Source organism: Helianthus annuus, chromosome 11, assembly GCF_002127325.2.
Source record: "Helianthus annuus cultivar XRQ/B chromosome 11, HanXRQr2.0-SUNRISE, whole genome shotgun sequence".
Lineage (NCBI taxonomy): Eukaryota > Viridiplantae > Streptophyta > Magnoliopsida > Asterales > Asteraceae > Helianthus > Helianthus annuus.
Genome location: NC_035443.2, coordinates 13,919,454 through 13,934,767, shown reverse-complemented (window position 1 = coordinate 13,934,767; position 15,314 = coordinate 13,919,454). Strand labels below are relative to the sequence as shown.

The 15,314-nt window shown below is 37.4% G+C and overlaps 1 long non-coding RNA gene across 1 annotated transcript; it reads left to right on the top strand.

Annotated features, from left to right (window-relative positions):
* Positions 1 to 11,644: 11,644 nt before the first annotated feature.
* LOC110891807 lies at positions 11,645 to 15,073 on the top strand. The gene is made up of 3 exons (XR_002565568.2): positions 11,645 to 11,988; positions 12,984 to 13,067; positions 14,927 to 15,073. It is a non-coding gene; the product is annotated as an uncharacterized LOC110891807 (long non-coding RNA).
* Positions 15,074 to 15,314: the final 241 nt, after the last annotated feature.

Below are 15,314 nucleotides of genomic sequence, written 5' to 3'. Positions count from 1 at the left end.
GTGCTAAACAGGAAGAACAGAAGTTTAGGGAAGTTTGTTAGAAATGAGAATTGTTTTTGAAATGGATAAATGGCTTATTAATTTGAAACCAATTTAATCATTTTAAATACAAGTGATAAGCATAAAGTCAAATCTTACTGTTGGTTAAAGTATGTGCAGGTATGAGGCTAATGAAAGCCAGACTACGATCCCGACAGCTGAGTCTAAGAGGGAGTCTGAAGACAAGCTCAACGCAATGGGGAGTGTGCATTCAAGGAGCCAGATAACTATTTTGGAGGAGCTTGTATACAGAAAGCCAGGTGTCGATCCCAAAAGCACGGAAGCTTGACGAAAGGGGGAGTCTGAAGAAAGAGACTACCAAGAGGGCGAGCAACTGAAGCTAAAGACAGATCCACGGGGATTCTGTTCGAAAAAGAGAAAGACAAGACGCTACGAGATTGACTGCGGCAATATCCAAGGGGGAGATTGTTAGTGCATTAATGTCTATCGCCTCCGTCAATCCATTTCGTAGCTGAAACTGAAGTAATCTAGGCTTTTATTGTAATTTTTAGATAGAATTAGCAAGGTGGCATTTTGGTAATTAATGAGAAATCTCATTAATTCCAAGGCCTATAAATAGGAGCCTTAGGTTTAAAGTAAAAGACTTTTGCTCATTTGGTGATTTAGAAGATTCAAGTCTAGAGAGAGAAAGTCTAGAGAGAGAAAGTACTCTCTACGTGATTCTTGTATTGTACACGTCATATCTTTCAATAGATTCACGGTTCTAGTACGTTATTGTGTGTTCGGTCACGCACGTTCATGGATTCCGCACGTCGAATGTTCGTTACGCAATCGAACGGTGTCAAACCCGGTCCTACAAAAATCTCAGAATCACATAAACTTTGCAAATATCGTCAATTATTGGTTTTTACGCTAAATAGGTGCATACTATATGATTTAAAACCATATTTAGCACCCAAGACTTGTTACCTACTGAATTTATAAATAATTTTTAATATTTTTACAGTAGGTATAAGTTATGAACTCAGACTTCCAATTATGTCCTTAAAAGCATATGTGAAATGACCAAAATACCATTTTGGGGCATAATTTGGCCATAAATGGTAAACCACACATATGTATGATATCTTACTGATATAACATCATAAAATAAATATTTTTTACAGAATGCTTTTGACCAGAATATCAGTTTACTTATAAACCTCTTTTATAAATCCTAAAATGACCAAAATGCCCTTATGAGGCTTAATTCAGTTTTAAATACTTTTTTGACATATATGTTGACATCCTACTGATGTCTTAACATATTTTAAGCATAATAATAAATGGAACCTGTATATGGTTCATTTGGTTACCCGTTATGCTTATACGCGTTCGGTTTAGTTTATTTAACTAGTTTACATAAATTAGCCGAAACGGTTTAAACCTTACCATCTAAACTTCAAATTCCATAATGTGTTTAGTTTACCCATATTATACAAGTATTCATACTTGTTGGGTCTAAATTACATTTCATTCCATTCCGATCTCCGCTTAATCTAGCGTTTCAAACCGTAAAGTATCTTTAAAACTAACCAGTTTAAGTCTTTGACTTAAATAAGACCCGTTAGTATCCTAATAGGTTAATAAAACCTTCCTTAAAGATTAAGTAGCTTCGGTAGAAGATATTTGCATAAAGCCTTAGGAATATACGGCTGAGTAGCAATCCTTGCATAATTAACTCAGGTAAATACTTTTAACTTATTTTCCCTTATACGGGCTTCGGACACGATAAATTATTACCGTTTGGTCGGGTATGAGATCATTTAATCAGATTGTGATTTAATAAATCTGCATAACCCGTTTTACTCTGTTTTGTTTGATAACATAAACATTGGGGTTTAACGACCGTGTTCTGGATATCCTCGGCTCATTAAAGTTAATAATGGCCACGACCTATGCACTGGGTGTAGGCATACTCCTGACAGATGCAAATGTTAAATATTAAATAACCCACATGTTGGGGATAACTACTTTGTGGGTTTCATAAAGTGGTGAGTCGGTTAATCACGCCGGGCTTCCAAACCGGCCCCAATTGTATGACAAACATGTAAATCAGTATACAAGATTTTAATATAGTTTGTTCCAAGTTATAAATGATTTGTGCCTTGCGCGCCTAAACCAATTTTCATAAACTCTTTTCAAATGAGTCAGTTAATTGTATTTACCAGTGAAAACTGACGTATTTTCCAAAGACTAAGTGACAGGCACCTCTCGAAACTAGACTGGAGCTACTTGGTGTCAATTAAGAGGATCTTGCAATTCCTTAGATGCCTGAAGTTTGTTAAACTTACTTTTATGTATTTGATTTTATGGTCCGCATGTGGATCTCTATTACAATCAGCCTGTATATTCTTTTATTTTGAACTTTCGGACATTATGGATTGTAATAATAATTAAACTTCCAAGCCTTCCGCTGTGCTATAATTGTGTTTAATTGTCTATGATGATATCAACAACGTCACGATACTCCCCACCGGGCCCACCGGAAATATGTGGAAATAACGGGGTGTGACAGATGGTGGTCGGCTGCTACTGGTGGCAGTGGTGGCAGGTGATGGCAAGTGGTGGTTTTGATAGGGTTTGGTCGTCGGCTAGACTTGTCGGGTAAAAAGGCTCGATTTTGCTCAGATCTGTAATGGGTTTGACTGTTAGGGTTTGAGCTCCGATTCGATGGTGTGGGTAGGAATGGCAATGGGCCGAGCTTGGGCCGGGTATTGGCAATCCCAGGCCGGTACCCGGTTGTAGTTCTTTGTCCCATACCCGGCCCATTACCCGTCGGGTATCGGGCATACCCGCGGGTATCAGGTATACCCGTTAATTTCTTAAAAATACCCGTTGGGACAAATGTGCACATTTTACTTTGATGTTTTTATAATTTACTATTTTAATGACTATAACAAATGAAAATATGATTAATAACTGTAACAACTCTCAATAAAATTTATACTTAGTATGTTAATTATCCCATAAGGAAACCCTAATTGAGAAACCCAAGTAATTCTGCATAAACCCTAATATTTTCAGAATAATCAGAATCAGGATCAGGGCCCCTAAAACTCAGGGGGGGTAAACCCTAGCTGATAATTATCCTCCGAATACGTTGTCTAAATTGAGAATTCTTAAATTGTCGACTCACCAGGCTTATACCAGTGACTAACCTACCCTACCCTAAATTGACACCCCAGGCGATACGCGGCACGTGACACGGATTCTTCCGCGACTAGCGGGAGGCGCCAATTTTGGGTATAAATAGAGGGGCCTGGCACTTGCATTCTGTTGATTGTTCGACGTTAAAATTCAAAATATACTACGAGATATTAGCTGATTACTATAAAACACACACAAATCACGAAGTGCTGCCGCAATCAGGGTAATAACTCGATCGCTATTACGATTTAACATCCGATCGATTATAACTATCCAACGATTGTTTGAGTGCTGCTCAAATTGAGTTTATACTTTGTTATTCGTCGTGATTTCGACTTGAATATTTGAGTATCGTCTGAATCTGGACTATGCTCTGTTATTCGTTGTGAATCCGCTGAATATTTAAGTATTGCACTTTGTTAATCGTTGTGAGGGTTTAATCTCGTGAATTGTCGTAACTGTTGTATTAGTTACTAACCCGTTTGTGTGTGCATTGTTATTTAAATTAGGTTAATCAAGGCTAATCAGTAGGCTTATACTCTGCTCGTTAAATCTGCAATGTGAGTCATTCTCTTTTCATCAACTGTTTTACAATACTCCAAATTATTTTCCAAAGTTATAATTACAGGGATTAAGTCTTTGTAATTACCAAATTACAGCCAGTATGTGGGGTATTGTGCACATTACTACTATTTGTATCATTTTAGGTGAGCGAGCCTAAATCATGATATACACTATTAGGTAGTCGGACCTAAATAGTGATTTACGTCACTTGTGGGTGAACGGACCTAACAGTGATATGACCACAGTCACAGATCCGGTCGAGTGACAAGTACTGTGGGTAGTTGGTTGATATGGAAACATTGTAATCACTCTTAATACTGTAAATTATAACAACGTGTCATTTTAGTAAAACTGAATGATTCACTCAGTATTTCCCCGCTGACAAAACCTTTTTCAAACATGTTTCAGGTGATCTGTTGTGATCCAAGAAAAGTGCCGTGAAGCACTACAAAGCTTAGAGAAGTGGCTCAATGTAAGTAAATAACGAAACATGTTTTAAGAAATAAAGATTTCCCCGGGAAATCATCCTGTTGTAAATTACAGGGTTTTTATGTAATAAAGTAAACGAGCATTTGAATATTAAAAGATCCTGTATTAAAAAGACTTCCGCTGTCGCCTAAATTAGATACCTAGGGATTCCTGTCCCGCGGCTCTGGACCTGGTCAAACCAGGGCTAGGGTCGTGACAGGAAAAGGTGGTATCAGAGCCACTGATTTAAGCTTACTATTGATTTTAGCCTATTGATCCATTCTAATTGTCATTCTGTGAATATATGTTTTATTAATTGATTAATTGTTGAGTTACAGTATGGGTAAACAAAAGCTTTCTGCTATCTACCACAAGTTAGATACTGCACCCACAGAACAAGGAACCTCTTCCTCCAAATACCCAGTAGATCCAAAAGAAGGGATTTTTGTTCGAAAAGCACAATATGAGAATCCTCTCACCCCCAGAGAAAAGAAATTTGATCATTAGGAAAAGCCAGAAACCCCAAGTCAAGAAAGTGAGGTTTAATCCAGAAATTCAGGAATTAGGCAATAATCCACCTTGGGAAGACCAATTAGATGAAAAATGGGCAAATCTGTATATGCTAGCTACCGTAGCGGAAAATGCAAACCTCTAAACTATCAATAAGCCTGGTCTAGAAGAAAACTACCATATAGTAAATAAATAAATCCTAGCGTGTTCTCTTTCATGTTGTCTTTTGTACAAATTAGTATGCAATAAAACTGCAATGTTTATTTGTAAAACTTTGTTCCAAAGTTTTAACTCGGCATTTTTGTGCATTTTGCATATATGCTATCCAACATGAATGAGATATCGGAAGCATTTCAGAATCTCAACCTCTACCCAGTACCAATTGAAGTCTCCCACGACTTTACTGGTTATATTGCTGACATAGAGGAACCTCTGGAATTCCAAGCTCCACCGCTGGAAAAAGCAAAACCTAAAAAGAGAAGAAGATATGTAGGATGGAGGAAAGTGCGCAGGAGAAAGCCAGCCACTAGGAAACTCCCCAAAATAGAAAACCCCATAGACAAAGGAAAAGGACTCGAGACCGGAGAGAGCTCTAAGCCAGCAGAGATAGAAGTAAGGGAAAATTCTAAACAAAACGGAATAGAAATTGGAGAAAGCTCTAGACAACCTGAAGAAATCACATTTCAAGACGAAATAGACCGTCTACTGGCAAATTGTGATGTCATCAGCCCTATTCACAATAATCTATATCCTTACCCTGCAGAAAACCAACTTCCTGTAAATCTGGAACCAACTATTCCAGATCCACTAATCCACACTCGACCTTTAGGCCAAATGGAAGAATGTGGACGAACGACTGGCAATATCAAAACATGATAAACAGTCCTTATACTCTTCTCCCACAGTTTGATCCAGAACCTATCCGCAATCCTCCGATGAGCAACGAAAACTTAGCCGAACTTCGTCAGTTCGGTGAAGAGCTGATAGGTACAGGGAATAGGATCCGGGAAATGGGGGAACAAATCTCCTGGAAGTACGACGAGAGGGAGCGTCGCTACTAAAACTGCCAGTTGACTAAAGGATAGTAGGGTGGGAAGTGTGTCTGTATCATAATAGTAATAGTAATAGTTAAATCTAACTCTGTAAAATGGGAAATAAAACATTATGAGATAAACAGTGTGTATGGATGCCTATATAATCTATAAAACAAAATAGAAGTCGAGACATCGACAATTTTGGTTATAGATATGTGTTGTAAGGTTTTATGTGTTTATGTGTAATTGCTTTGTTATATCTAACTAGCAATTATTTGACACTAATAATTTACACTTATACTAATTATCAGATGGAAAACGCTAGTAATGAACCAGTTAATGAAGAGAATCAATCTGAGCAAAATCAGGAAAACCAATACATGACTAGACAAGATATTGAAAATATCATCACTCAAGGGATAGCTAATGCTATTCCTGCAATCATGGCTGCTGCTCAGAAACCTGTTGAACCGCAACAAATCATTCCTAGTAAACGTACCCAGGAAGACAATTTTAGTCATAGTGTAAATAGAGGCGACAATCATGACAATAATAATCCACGACAGGCTCCACCTCCTAAGAAAATGAAAGCTACAACGCCTGGTTGCACTTACAAAGAATTTCTTGCTTGCAAACCTGCTGAATTTGCAGGTAACGAAGGAGCAACTGTAGTACTGCGTTGGTTAGAGAAAACGAAGCAGTAATTGCAATAAGTAAATGTGCCGAAGAAGATCAAGTTATGTATGCGTCGAATTTGTTCAAAGAAGGGGCGTTAGAGTGGTGGAACACGGTATTACAAGCGAAAGGAAGAAGAATGGCCTATGCTATGAATTGGGAAGAATTTAAGAGTCTTGTAAAAAGAAAATTCTGTCCCGAATATGAAAAAGATCAAATGGCCAATAAGTTCCTAAATCATCGTATGACAGGTGTAGATTGTCGTGGTTATACTTCGACATTCTTTGAATATGCTAAAGTGGTACCAACACTGGCTTCGCCAGAACCGGTACTCATTTCCCGTCACATTTGGGGATTAATTAGTGAAATTCGTAACATCGTTAAAGCTGCGAGACCTCGCACTATTGACGATGCTGTGGAACTAGCTAATACCCTAACTGATAAACTGGTGCGCACAAGAGATGAAGATCGAAAGAAGGAATTAGCTCAGAAAATTACCCAAGGATTTCGTACGGGTAATAATAACCGTTTCAAAAGAAGAGGAACAGGGCAATCCTCAAACCCGCCGTTCTGCAGGAATTGCAAAAGAAAACATTTTGGAAGATGCAATGCAACTTGTAATTTTTGCAAATCGGTAGGACATAGTGAAGAAAATTGCAAAAAGAAAACCATAATCTGCTTTAACTGCGGAGAAGCAAGACATTACAAGACAGAATGTCCTAAACTGGTTAAAACCGCAGACAACAAAGGCAAGTCAGCAGAGGGAGCTACTAAGAAAAATGCACGAGCATTTCAGTTAACCACTCAGGAAGCGGAACTCATCCCCGATGTGATAGCCGGTACGTTCCTAATTCATGACGTGTTTGCAAAAGTATTATTTGACTCTGGTGCAAACCAAAGTTTTATTAATACTTCATTCTGCCAAGCTCTTAAATTACCTTTAACCACCCTTAGGCAAATTTTTACAGTCGAAACGGCAGATGGGAATTCTATTAACATAGATAAAGTTTTGCAAGAAGGAAAAATAGAACTATTAGGCCATAAGTTTTCTGCAACTCTGTTACCTATGAAATTAGTCGGGTTCGATGTCGTGTTAGGAATGGATTGGTTAATAGCCAACCATGCTCGAATCCTGTGTGATAAGAATTCTGTAGAAATCCGCACTCCCACAGGAGAGGTAATTTTAATTACAGGAGATAAACCTCGAAAGCCACTGAAATTCATTTCAGTAATGAAGTTGGCTAGTTATTCAAGAAAACAAGAAATGGTGTATATGATTTCTGTAATCATTAACACTAAAAGTAAGGAACTACAGGACATCCCTATCGTCTCAGAATACCCAGATGTCTTTCCAGAAGAATTACCTGGGTTACCACCCGATAGAGAAGTAGAGTTTAGAATTCATCTAATTCCAGGAACTACACCAATAGCCAAGGCACCTTATCGATTAGCACCCACCGAAATGCTAGAACTGAAAAAACAGTTAGATGAATTACTAAGCAAAGGGTTTATACAACCTAGTTCATCCCCGTGGGGAGCCCCAGTGTTGTTTGTTAAAAAGAAGGATGGATTAATGAGAATGTGTATCGATTATAGGGAACTAAATAAAGTTACAATTAAGAATCGATATCCATTACCTAGGATTGACGATCTTTTTGATCAACTTCAAGGCGCTAGGTATTTTTCTAAGATAGATTTACGCTCTGGATATCATCAATTAAAAGTACAAGAGGAAGACATACCTAAAACTGCTTTCAGAACTAGGTATGGTCATTATGAGTTTACAGTCATGCCTTTCGGATTAACGAATGCACCCGCAACATTCATGGACATGATGAATCGAATCTGTAAACCATATTTGGATAAATTTGTGATCGTTTTCATTGACGATATACTTATTTACTCCAAAAGTCAGAAAGAGCATTGTGAGCACTTGCATGTACTCTTAACTTTGTTAAGAAAAGAACAACTTTACGCCAAGTTCTCGAAATGCGAATTTTGGTTGCAAGAAGTGCAATTCTTAGGTCATGTGGTGAATCACGAAGGTATCCATGTAGATCCTGCTAAAATAGAAGCAATTACCAAATGGAAAGTCCCACAAACAGCTATGGAAATTAGAAGTTTTCTAGGCTTAGCTGGATACTATAGACGATTTATTAAGGATTTTTCTAAGATAGATGTACCTTTGACTAAGCTAACCTGTAAAGCAATTAAGTTTGGATGGGGACCTAGACAGGAAGAAGCTTTTAAGATTTTAAAGCAAAGATTGACAAATGCTCCAATTTTAGCATTACCAGAGGGAATTGAAGATTTTGAAGTATATTGTGATGCTTCAAAATTAGGCTTTGGATGTGTGTTAATGCAACGCAAGAAGGTAATTGCGTATGCCTCGAGACAATTGAAGAAGCACGAGGAAAATTATACGACTCATGATTTGGAATTAGGAGCTATAATTTTTGCCCTTAAAATTTGGAGACACTATCTGTATGGAAGTAAGTTTACTGTTTATACAGATCACAAAAGTTTAAGGTACATATTTGGGCAAAAAGAATTGAACATGAGGCAAAGAAGATGGATGGAAATTCTAAGTGATTACGACTGTGATATTCAATATCACGAAGGAAAGGCAAACGTAGTTGCAGATGCCTTAATTCGTAAGTATCATGAAAAGCAAAGGAGAATTCGTGCTCTTAGATTAAATCTACAATTAGATTTAATGGAACAATTGAAGAAAGTTCAAGAAACAGCAATCAAGGACGATGCTGAAGGAATGAAAGGATATGTAAAGGAACTGGAACAAGGAAGTGATGGAATTTGGAGATTCCACAAGAAACGAATTTGGGTACCTAAGCAAGGAGAATTAAGAAATAAGATTTTAGAGGAAGCCCATAAATCTAGGTATACCATGCATCCAGGTAATAATAAGATGTACCAAGATTTAAGAAATAATTTCTGGTGGATATGTATGAAAAAGGATATAGCTAGTTATGTATCTAAATGTCTTACCTGTTCACAAGTAAAAGCGGAACATCAGAAACCTTCAGGACTACTACAACAGCTAGAAATGTCTGTATGGAAATGGGAACTCATAACAATGGATTTTGTTACTAAGTTACCCAGAACCAGAAAAGGTAACGATGCGATTTGGGTAATTGTGGACCGATTAACCAAATCAGCTCATTTCCTACCTATGAAAGAAACCTTTAGCATGGAAAGGTTAGCAAAGTTGTATGTAGACGAAGTAGTATCTTTACATGGAGTTCCACTCTCCATTGTATCAGATAGGGATAGTCGTTTCACTTCTCATTTCTGGACTAGCTTCCAGAAAGCAATGGGAACCCGACTAAATTTGAGTACAGCATATCATCCACAAACAGACGGACAAAGTGAAAGGACGATACAAACCCTGGAAGACATGCTTCGAGCATGTGTAATAGATTTTGGTGGTAGTTGGGATAACCACTTACCTTTAATTGAATTCTCCTATAATAATAGTTATCATTCAAGCATTGAAACTGCTCCGTTTGAGGCACTGTATGGACGCAAGTGCAGAACTCCTGTTTGTTGGGCAGAAATAGGAGAAAGTCAATTATCAGGACCAGAAATTGTACAAGAAACAACTGACAAAATAACTCAGATCAAGGAAAGACTGAAAACGGCTCGAGATCGTCAGAAAAGCTATGTAGACAATCGCCGCAAGCCGTTAGAATTTCAAGTCGGAGACAAGGTACTCTTGAAAGTTTCTCCTTGGAAAGGAGTAATATGACTCGGTAAGAAAGGAAAACTGAGTCCAAGGTACGTAGGACCATTTCCAATAATCCAACGAATAGGACTAGTAGCCTATCGTCTACAACTACCAGAAGAACTAGCTGGAGTACATGATGTATTTCATGTATCCAATCTCAAGAAATATTTATCAGACGAATCCCTGGTAGTACCTCTTCAAGATGTAGAGGTAAACGAAAAGTTAAAATTTGTAGAGAAACCACTACAGATAGAAGATAGAAAAGTCAAGTTTCTCAAACATAAGCGACTAGTGCTAGTCAAAGTCAAGTGGAATTCAAAAAGAGGACCAGAATACACTTGGGAGCTGGAATCAGAAATGAAGCGGAAATATCGTCATTTATTCCAGTAAATCTCAAGGACGAGATTTTTCTTAAGGTAGGGAGGATGTAACAACTCTCAATAAAATTTATACTTAGTATGTTAATTAAGGAAACCCTAATTGAGAAACCCAAGTAATTCTGCATAAACCCTAACATTTTCAGAATAATCAGAATCAGGATCAGGGCCCATAAAACTCAGGGGGGGTAAACCCTAGCTGATAATTATCCTCCGAATACGTTGTCTAAATTGAGAATTCTTAAACTGTCGACTCACCAGGCCTATACCAGTGACTAACCTACCCTACCCTAAATTGACACCCCAGGCGATACGCGGCACGTGACACGGATTCTTCCGCGACTAGCGGGAGGCGCCAATTTTGGGTATAAATAGAGGGGTCTGGCACTTGCATTCTGCTGATTGTTCGACGTTAAAATTCAAAATATACTACGAGATATTAGCTGATTACTATAAAATACACACAAATCACGAAGTGCTGCCGCAATCAGGGTAATAACTCGATCGCTATTACGATTCAACGTCCGATCGATTATAACTATCCAACGATTATTTGAGTGCTGCTCAAATTGAGTTTATACTTTGTTATTTGTCGTGATTTCGACTTGAATATTTGAGTATCGTCTGAATCCGGACTATGCTATGTTATTCGTTGTGAATCCGCTGAATATTTAAGTATTGCACTTTGTTAATCGTTGTGAGGGTTTAATCTCGTGAATTGTCGTAACTGATGTATTAGTTACTAACCCGTTTGTGTGTGCATTGTTATTTAAATTAGGTTAATCAAGGCTAATCAGTAGGCTTATACTCTGCTCGTTAAATCTGCAATGTGAGTCATTCTCTTTTTATCAACTGTTTTACAATACTCCAAATTATTTTCCAAAGTTATAATTACAGGGATTAAGTCTTTGTAATCACCAAATTACAGCCAGTATGTGGGGTATTGTGCACATTACTACTATTTATATCATTTTAGGTGAGCGAGCCTAAATCATGATATACACTATTAGGTAGTCGGACCTAAATAGTGATTTACGTCACTTGTGTGTAACACCCCAAAACCCGAATATTTATATTCGTTAAAATGCTGTGATATGGTACCTCAAGAAATAAACAACTAGGCTAATTAACCTACTTAGATGTATGGTTAAAACTATTAAAAGATGGAATGTAATAAAATGTTTAACAAAGCAAACAAGGGAACAAACTTGAGGGACCAAAGATGAACAAGGGGGAAAGTTATGTCTTAAGTAACAAACACACCCACACAAGCACACACACATTTCGTGTGTTCTAGAACGATCAGGGGGAACTCCCCATGAACCAAACCCTAGTTCTAACACAATCATCAAATTAAGGAGTCAAATGAAGCTCAAATTCACAACCAAACATGAATTAAGGATCACCTACTCAAGGGGATCATGAGGTATGTCTCAAAATTTAGATTTATGAAGTTGTATGAAGTGGGTTATGTCTTAATCCGTGAATTGGTACGAAATTGTTCATGTATAGGTGTTAAAATCACCATATAGAACATGAATTATGCATGATTTAACTTAATTTGATGTTTAAAGGTGAAACCCAATTGTTGGGGTGAAGATGATAGCATGGATATCTCATCTAGGTCTAATTCTTGTTCAAAAATTTATGTATCATGTTATGTATGATGGATTCTTGTTAGAAGGATTGGAAGAAATGTGATAATTGTAGGTTTGATGGTTATGCATGTATGATTTGTGTTGACTAGAAGGAAGAAATTGATGAATTGTGTATGAGATTAGAATGATATGCATGAACTAGTTGTACACCATGCTTACAAGGTAGTACATATATCAAAAGCATGAAGAAACTATGAAGAACTTAAGATTAGATCACTTGTAAGTGATTAGAAAAATAGTCATGAAGTGGGTTTTGATGATATGATGAAAATGATAATATGTTCATATTATTGATGTTTGATTTTAAATACTACATGTTGATTAGTAGAAGGATTTGATGCACTATGTATGAAATTAGAAGATTGTGCATGAATTAGTTGTGTGTTATGCTTAAAAGGTGGTACGCACACCAATCGTATGATAAAATGTATATAGTGTCGTCCGTATAGTCTATCATGATGCTACGGGTATAAAATGATAAGTCGAAAGTTAAATAAGATGAATTGTTGACTTTCTGGAAGTCAACTACGAACAAGAAGCATAATTTAACTTCTTGTTGTGAAGGTAAGATATTAGGAAGTCATACGTTACATGTTACATCAATACACGTTATATGTAATGACATGATGAACTACATGAGGGCAAACGGATATGGATATGACTATATGGGTTATGCTTGTTAGAAACAACTAATGATATGATAGTCAACATGTACAAATGAATATGCTAATAAGAATGTGATTTCGATGACATGGAAGTATAGGAATCATGTCGAGACGGAATCAAGCACGGATGGATAATGGGTCAAGAAGTGGCGAGGAAACGAATATGAACACGGATGCATGAGGTAAGTGATTCCGTAATCACTTCTTAGTTGTTTATGTAAAGTTATATGCAATTTAATTAGATAGGGTAATTGAAGTCAAATAGAAATGAATTGTATGATATCGATGAAGTATTAAACGGATCTTAGTTTTGATCCGAGCAAGTTATGTGTGAATAAGATTTGTAGTTAAGTAGTAGGATCGGTTACTTATGCAAGGAAATCTTTTGTTGTTAAGGATAGCGTAAGTTGACAAAAACGCCCTTGATAGGTATATCGGGCAAACGACCTTAAAAGTTGTTTGGAAATGAGCTATTCGATTATAGTAATGTCTTTGTCAAGTATGAAAGCGTAGTATAGGGTTTTGTATGTCATAGACCAATTAATGCACAATTACCCATAACGGGTCAAAATAAGCCTTTGAGCGAGAACGGGTTAAGAGAACGCTAGACATCCGAGAAATCAATCTTTTATGATAGGCGTCAATGAAATTATTAAGTTCATATGAGATTGAGGTTAAATAAACAGATTATGTTAATAAATGCACGAACGGGTCAAATAATTAGAAGATAATAATAAGCCGAATGCATGTAAGTTAAGAATTTCCTTAATCCGGATGTGGGATTTTAAGTTCATATGATAGAATATGAATTTACAAGCATGTAGGAAGAAACGGGAGGTTAAACGGGTAAACGGTTCAAAAGTTATGCGCGTTTTAGTGCGTACGGACGACGAAACGGAGCTGCAGAAAAATGCAAAATCTAGAGGGCGTCGCCGACGGGCATGGGGGCGTCGCCGACGGGCTCTAGAAAACCAGTTTTTGTGCTGACGGGTTAATTACCTGTCTACGGGTTTTTGGGCTACGGGTAAATGCAAGGCCCGTCGCCGACGGCCCTAGGGGCGTCGGCGACGGCCTTCCCAAGTCCCAAAAGCTGAAATCTTGTTATTTAAGTTAATTTATGTACCGTGGGCTTCGGTTTGATATACGTGGACTACGGTGGACTTTCCAAACATGATTTTGATGGTTCCTTAGATGTTTATGGGCTATAAAGCTAAGTCTAAGACCCATGTTAATGATGTATGATTATGTAAGAGGTACGCGTGATCTAGTACGTGTTTGTTAAAGTATGTACGTATGTAAATGTGTATGTATGCATGTATAAAGATATGTACGAGTGTATGCATGTACGTAACGATGTAGGAAGGGTATGTATGTATGTAGAGGTGCATGTACGTATGCATAAAGATAGGCATAAGCATATGCGTGGATGTAAAGATGTAAGAAAGGTATATACGTATGAATGTCTTTTGCGTTTAAATGTATGTATGTTGGTGTGTAGGTAGGTAGAACGTACGTATGCGTTTAGATGAATATGGGCTCACGAGAGGATCCATACACGAAGGTATGCACGTATGTAGGTTTGTGTGAAGGCAGGTAATAAGTATGTATGTATGTATGTATATATGTATGCATGTATGTAGGTATGTATGTATGTATGTATGTATGTATGTATGTATGAATGTAGGTATGTATGTATGTAGGTAGGAATGGATGTAATTAGGTATGCACGTACGTAGGTACGTACGTATGTATGCAGGTACGTATGTAGGACAGTTGCTATTTGTGACCGTAAAGGTATGTATCAGTTTGTATGAAAGGTATGTACGCATGCATCTAATGAAATTGAGTACTAACGGTAATAGTTGCGTGCTTGGTGAATGAAGTGTAACGCAGGAATACCAAAGAAGTCTCACTACGGATCATATGATCAGAATGGGAACGCTGAGATGTAAAGAGTTAACGAAACGAGAAGTAAACGTGAACAAACCTTGTATGTTTATAACGCGTACTAATGATGTGAAATTTTATGTGGTGAGCGCAGGTAGTACCAGTCATGAGGATATCCAAGGATTGGAGATCGAAGATCGAGTCACTAGAGAGATTGTACGGAAACGTTGATGTACATAATGTAGTAAACATAAGCTATGTTTTTAACTAGTAAATAAGAGGATGGCGGATTTATGAGAAAGAACTGTGTTAAAGTTAAATCTTAAATAAGTTGAGGTATTTATAGTGAAAGAAATTTTATGGTATGTGTTTCCGCTGCGACTTTTGACAAATACGAATTAGGGCGTAACAAGTTGGTATCAGAGCCCTGGTTTGAGAGAATCAAGTAATAGAAGGTAAATGCTTGAACTCAAACCAGTGTGCTCTCGTAATCAAGAACCCGTACAATCCAAGACTCGATCGAGGCCTAAATGCAAAAGCAA